We start from the raw sequence: 7,454 nt of genomic DNA, 5'->3' as shown, positions 1-7,454 counted from the left end.
AAATTCCAGATGGCTTACATAACCAGATGTTTTCCTCATTGTCCTATTTTTCTGTTCACTGCTACTCGGTATACTTCTTGGATTTGTATTTCTTTATTTATCTCCATAAATGCTGGCATTTTCTACATTTCCAGCCTCAGCCATCTTCAGTATTTTACCCAGCCATTCCCTTTAGAGGGCACTATTCTTTCCTAAGGAAAGGTGACCCTCACCTCTTCCAAGTCTTTGAAATAGGGTCTCACTCTGCTGCCCAGGTTAGAGTGCAGAGACACGATCTCGGCTCACTGCCACTGCTGCCTTCTGGCTTCAAGTGATTCCCCTGCCTCAGCCTCCCCAGTAGCTGGGATTGCAGACATGGGCCACCACACCCGGCTCATTTTTGTATTTTTAGTAGAGATGGGGTTTTGCCACGTTGGCCAGGCTGGTCTCGAACTCCTGGCCTCAAGTGATCCTCTCATCTTGGCATCCCAAAGTGCTGGGATTACAAGCATGAGCCACCAGGCCCAGACACTTCCAAGTCTTTATTTATTAAATTGACGGTACCCTGGACACACGCCATTGCCCCAGCTGCAAACCTGCTTCTCCTTCTGTATCACCCGCTGCTCAGATCCGCTTGTCCCACCTCCCTGTCATCAGCAAGTTCTCTTTGGTCACGTTTCTCAAAGTATATACTGAAAGCTGTCTATCATTACTGTCAGAGCTTTGGACAATCTCTTGCTACACTAACATGGGTAATTTCAGTAGTCTCCAAACAGATCTTGTTATCTCTGCTCTTGCTCACCTTAATCCATCTTCCACATGGCTACAGGAACGCCTTCTCCAAAGCACAGAAACTGCTCCTCGGATACCCTTCCCACTTGCTAACATGCACCGTAATGGCCTAGAGGTGAGTTTGTTTCAGTCAGCTTTTTTCAATTCACTGGGAGAAACATTAGCTTTAATACAAAAAGCTGTGCATAATACTTGACTAGGCAAGGAAAGCAGTCTCTTTTAAAAGCATCTGTCAGATAAAATTCACCTTAGCAATGGCATAAAGGAAACATCTTGCCTGTAGGAGAAATTTATGAGGCAAGAAAAAAAAAAAAAGATGAAAGGAGGAGCCTATTGCAGAAGTAAATTAGATATCTAGGTAAAAGAAAAATATCAGGGCAGCGCCTCCTAAATTAAACTTAATTGAAAGAGATTAAGCTGAATTAAAATTTATTAGACCAAGCCTGACATCATTAGGAATTTTAATAATAATTAATAATATTCATTGAACACCTAGTTGATATAGGGTAAGACACAGTCCCTTCCCCTGAGTTTATAATCCAAATTAGGGAGGGAGAATGAGTTGGCTGAAAAAGTAAAAGCGAATAGACTTCAAGGAAATGAGTTCTAAGAGCGCTGACTCCACTTGGGGAGTAGTTTAGTGTTGTAATGGGAATAAGTAACCTCAGAGAATGTTAGATTCTTTGTAATTACTTAAGGGAGGAATAAGGTTCTGGAACTTTAGCCTATACTGTAGTTACTGGTGAGGTGCAAAAGTGTCAGTCTGGGTGAAAAAGGAAACAAAAATAAGTTAATACGGTATAAGATATGGTAAACAAGGAAGAAAACTGCATCATTACTCCATTTAATGGAAAATAAGTGTTCAAAAAACATATGTAGTTTCTTGTAGATCTTTGTAGTACCTTAATTTTCTAATCATTAATTCTATCATATAATTACACCTTGATTTTTTATTATATTTTACTGCTGAAAAAGTCAATAGCTTATTGATTTTAGGTTTTAAAATTAAGTTTACTAATTTATTCTTTCAGTAGTTATTTGGAGGCATGATTTAAAAGCAAGTTGAATTATTTTTCTTGTACCTCTTGTAAACACCTTAAAAAGTCTAATTCTAAACAATAGTTCTAAGAATATCTTGAGCAATGACAGCAACTTCAGAATGAATGAGTAGCTTTTTAGAGTGTTACATTGGAAAAACTGTGCTTTATTATACAGCCACATTTTCAAAGATAAACACAGACTTCTCAGGGATAGTTTTTCCATTGCTTGTATCTGCCTCCTTCTCTTCAAAGACGCACATTACAACTAGCAAGGGTGAGCTCCTGTGTAGCTTGGTCTCCTTCCTCTCTCAGACATATCGTAGAGAAGATGGACCTTTCCTTCCGCCATCTCTGCTAATCGATGATGTTTGAGCTCTTCGTTGGGGAAGACGTCAGCCGTTGATTCACTGCAGTTGCCAACCATTGAATCAGGTAGAGTATGTTCCCCTCTTATAAAGGGAAGTTTTCGGTAAATCAGATATGATGATGGGCATGACTTTGGAAGTATCAAGTGACCAACGTCATGGTTCCATAGCAGGTTCACTTTCCTCTCTTCCCAAGAATAAAAGTTGTGCTGCCACACTCTCAGGAAATTCCCTGAAGGACTCAGAAAAAATGGACAGATTTAATCTGGTATAAAAAAGCATGCATCCATTTCCAACAAATATATCACGACTTCTCAGAGTAGGGAAATACTGTACATATCAGAAATGTGGTGCACCCATCAAAATTATGTAAAATCAGTGATGTAAATCATAAACTCACGACTCTACTTTCCCCAATGGTATAAAGATTATACAATATTTTTAGATTAAAAATAAGTACCAAAAGACAGTATAGGAGAACCTCAGAACCTCTAGGGGACCTCAGATTTGGAAAAGACTTTTTAGATGCAGTAACAAAAGCATGCTTCATGAAAGAGAAAATGATGAAATTGGACTTTATTGAAATTAAAAACATCTGTTTCTGAAAGACACTGTTAAGAGAAAGAAAAGATAAACCACAGACTGGGAGAGAAAGACAAAATATGAATAACATGTATCTGATAAAGGACTTGTTTCCAAAATATACAACCAGCTCTTATAACTGAGCAATAGCAAAACAACCCAATTAGACATGGGCAAAAAATCTAAACAGTTAACTCACCAAAGAAGACAGACAAATGTTAAATACACATATGGAAAGGTGCTCAACACTGTACGTTCGTTAGAGATTGCAAATTAAAACCACAATGAGATACCACTACACTTATTAGAATGGCAAAAAAAAAAAAAAAAATCAAAACACTGACAACATCAAATGCGGGTGAGGATGTGGAGCAACAGGAACTGTCATTCACAGTTAGTGGGAATGTCAAATAGTGAAGCCACTTTCAAAAACCATCTGACAACTGCTTACAAAGCTAAACATAGTTTTACCATACAACCCAGCAACTGTGCTCTTAGGTATTTACTCAAATGAATTGAAAATGTTATGTCCATAGAAATGCCTACACATAAATGTTTACAGCAGCTTTATTCATAATTGCCAAAATTTGAAAGCAATCAAGATATCCTTCAATAGGTGAATAGGTGAATGGATAAACAAACTCTGGTACGTTCATACAATGGAATATTATGCAGAGAGAGGAAGAAATAAGCTATTAAACCACAAAAAAGATGCACAGGAACCTTAATTGCATGTTACTAAGTTAAAGAAGCCAGTGTGGAAAGACTAAATGCTGTATGAGTCCAGTCATATAACATTCCAGAAAAGACAAAGCTGTACAGATAATAAAGAGATCGGTGTTTGCCAGGGTTATGGGGGAGAAGAGGGAAACACCTGGGGCACAGGCTATTTTTAGGGCAATGAAACTGTTCTGTATGATGCTGTAATGGTGGATACAGGATATTTTACATTTGGCAAAACCCGCAGAATTGTACTACTACACAAAGAATAAACCCCAATGCCAACGTGGACTTCAGTTAATAATAATATGTTGATATAGTTTCCTCAGTTGTAAAAAATATACCACACTAATGCAAGATAGTAATAATAGGGAAAAGTGAGGGTAACAGGGAGATGAGATCTATGGAAATTCCCTGTACTTTATCCTCAATTTTTCTGTAAACCTTTAACTGTCCTTAAAAATTAAAATATATTAAAAATAAATAAAAAAGAAATACACTATCAGCTCCAATGCATGGAAAACTCTAGTATTACCATGTCCACTATTTCTGAGAATTCCAAAGCCATCTAAATATCTGGGATCCTCCTGCACAATATGTATATGTAGGATAGTGACATGTTCCATACATTTCTATAATTTAGTTTTACGAAGAGCTTGTCTTTGTTTTGCTTTTTTTTTTTTTTTTTTAAAATAAAGAAACAAGGTGTCACTTGATCTTTTGAATGCGTTCTTGTCAGATGTTCTTACCTACTGACTGTCAAAGTATTCATGGCAAATGATGTTGCCATATTAATACAATTTATTTTGGTTAAAGCGGTTTGCCTTAAGCTACTAACGCAGACTCAGCGCGCTGTGCAATTGATGGTTGAATGATCAATAGAACACCTAAGATTCTCATAAAATCCAGCTTCCAACACTGTGACAATGAGCCAGATTAAGAGAAAACTTCAGTTGACTTTCTGTTGTCTCTCTAATAGACTGGCTTTCCAGGCATTCTACCTGAATTACAATAGACAAAAATTAGTTGACAAAGTCAGCAACATAGACCATGTAAACCTCATGATTCTTTATAGTGAAATAAACAATGAAGTAAGAAAAGTACAGATAAACTTTAACATTTCAGTGAGTTAATAAACTAAAAGTCCTTTATTCATGTGAGAATATAGTCATTGGTATGTGTTGAGAGAATGGATCCACACAGCCATTCAAGGACCCAGGCTGATGAAAGTTCTGACATTTTCAGTGAGTGATTTCTATAGTGACACTATGTGTTGTTATTCATCCAAAGGATGATGAAAGAGAGAGAGAGGGGAAAAACAAACAAACAAACAAACAAACAAACAAAAACCAGCACATGGAAGGTTTCTTGGTCCAGATGTATATCACTTCTGTCTATACCCCATTGGCCAGAATTATTTGTTCACATGAACACACATAAGTACGTGGGAGGGTGGAAACATGGAGATTGAGGAAGTAGATGTGTTAAATATATATGATATATACATTATACATATGTATTCCAAGTACATACATCTCATTCATTCTATTCCAGAATTAATAGCTTGTGACGAGAAGACAGGAATGGAATAGAATTGAGGATGGAAAAAAATAAAATTTAATTAATTAGACAAGAGTGAATCTTTGCTTGACAGCATGTCATATGTTAAGGGATCTGATGAACACAACTCTTTGTAGCTGACATAAAACTGTATTTTTTTCTTTTTTTAAAAAGGAAAGCAAGTTAGTAAACCCACTAAAAATGGACAGATTTCTTTCTCAACCTGTTGAGGAGAGACATGATAGGATTCTTTCTATTATTTTAAGTTCCATCCAGTTTTTTCTCTCCCGGGAGAGCTAATTTCTTGCTGCACTCTTGAGTCATGACAGATAATTAGGAAATCTGGTCAGGCTTTTGCGGTGCCATATTTCTGCAAGTTTTATATTGTTATAAAATAGCTTCAGGGGAGACACACATACCAAAAAAAAAAAAAAAAAAAGGATAATAAGGGTGAGAGTACATTAGCCTAAAGTATAATTTTATTGTTTTCCATCTGTTGTAATTATGAAAATAAACTCGTTGGTACTCTGATCAGCAGGATAAGTCATCAGAAAGATGCTTGTGTCTAGCAACATATCTTGTTACATGTTATAAATAAGAACATCTTGTCTACATGGCTTTTTTCCCCCTTAGGAGCAGAGCCATTGCAGTCTTCCCACTAGAAAAGTCATTTCTTTTCCCCCCTCAAACCAACATAGCTCAAGGGAATAGTATTTGTTTCAACCAAATCATTAACTGCATATGGGATTTAGATTTGCATTTGCACGTATTTCCAAGGTGACTGAAAAAGCATTCTTTTAAGAAAATAACAATTTAAAAATCATAGTTGGAAGGGTATGTTTTCTCTCCACATATTGAGTAAGAATAATATGTGTGCTATTGAGTGTGTAGGAGTACTCAGTGAGCATTCGTCAACTAACTTTTACAGTGACAAACCAACTGAGTCAAGAAAAATAGGCTTGATTCTTCCTGTCTCGCTCTCTTACTGCCTAAACTATGGAAAGCTTACTCTAAAACATGTGCTTTATTTTTAAATAGTAAGGATGATTTTGTTACCTTAAAGAGGACACGTGATTAACTGCCTTAACTCACTTCTTATTTTCTCTAACTTAAGGAAGTGATGTAGCTGGCATTGATGATGGAAAAAATCAAAATGAAGATTTTTTTTTCCTACAGCATCAATTTTATGTTTTCCTAAAAAATACTGTGAAAGGTCAATGGCAATTTATCCACAACTATTGTCTTATATAATGTATTTTTCATTACTGGTAGGAGAAGGAAATAATAGAAACAAAAGAAGGTAAATTTTTAGGTTTTAATAGGGACCAGTGATTCTCTTAATTCTTAAATATCTCTAGTCATCAGCCAGATCTGAGAACCACTACTCATGGTAACTCATTCATTTTAGAAATACAGGTCAGAGAGTGAAGCCATGCAACTAGGGACTGGCAGAGTGAGGACATGGTGGGAAAGTGGGCTTTTTTGTTTTTTGTTACGTCCCTCCAAGACACCACACACACACACACACACACACACACACACACACACACGATTATAAGAAGAAATGTGAGCACAGGATCTTGTTGCTATCACTCATGATAAATGCTAGTTGACATATAGGAACAAAGAGTGATAGGTTTTCTTCACCTTAACATAATGTGAAGGCTCTGCAAAGTAGTGAAAAATCTTTCCTAATTTAAGGGGCACTGAATGGACTCAACCACTAGCAGAAGGACATCCTACCAGAGTGCTGAAAATTTTCTTTTTGGAGTGCCCCAGTCCATCCATGAAGGAGGCTGCTTCAGTAGTTTGAGTTTCAGCATTTCTCAGTTTGGTGTTTTTGAGCAAGGGGTGCTTCTTGCAATTTTCTAAAGACTCTGACCTGAGTTAGACTTCCAGGGAATTGATGATACACTGAGTGGAAGAACCATAAAGAGGCCAATTGATGGCCCCAGGGAGCTGCAAAGAAGGTGCTTCTCATAGATGTGTTGATTTCAATTTCTTTGAAAGGAACGTGGTCCACTGGACAACTTCTTACTGTTCCTCCTGTGCTCATGTCCCCAGATCTCAAGAACTCATCATTTAGTTTTATAATTTTGTTGTTGTTGTTGTTGTTTGAGATAGACTTTCACTCTTGTTGCCCAGGATGGTGTGCAATGGCGCGATCTCGCCTCACTGCAACCTCTGCCTCCCGGGTTCAAGTGATTCTCCTGCCTCAGCCTCACTAGTAGCGGGGATTACAGGCATGCACCACCATGCCCATCTAATTTTTTTTGTGTGTGTGTATTTTTAATAGAGACGGGGTTTCTCTATGTTGATCAGGCTGGTCTTGAACTCCCGACCTCAGGTGATCCTTCCACCTTGGCCTCCCAAAGTGCAGAGATTACAGGCGTGAGCCACCATGCCCAGCCTAAAC

General features: G+C 37.4%; 1 long non-coding RNA gene across 1 annotated transcript; it reads left to right on the top strand.

The window, feature by feature from the left end:
• The first annotated feature begins 1,505 nt into the window (after positions 1 to 1,505).
• LOC105535707 lies at positions 1,506 to 6,361 on the top strand. The gene is made up of 4 exons (XR_001005486.1): positions 1,506 to 1,581; positions 2,064 to 2,243; positions 4,458 to 4,569; positions 6,153 to 6,361. It is a non-coding gene; the product is annotated as an uncharacterized LOC105535707 (long non-coding RNA).
• The last annotated feature ends 1,093 nt before the right edge of the window (positions 6,362 to 7,454 follow it).

This window comes from Mandrillus leucophaeus, unplaced genomic scaffold (genome assembly GCF_000951045.1).
Source record: "Mandrillus leucophaeus isolate KB7577 unplaced genomic scaffold, Mleu.le_1.0 Scaffold15, whole genome shotgun sequence".
Classification (NCBI taxonomy): domain Eukaryota; kingdom Metazoa; phylum Chordata; class Mammalia; order Primates; family Cercopithecidae; genus Mandrillus; species Mandrillus leucophaeus.
The sequence above is the reverse complement of the archived record's forward strand: the minus strand, read 5'-3'. Positions and strand labels throughout refer to the sequence as shown.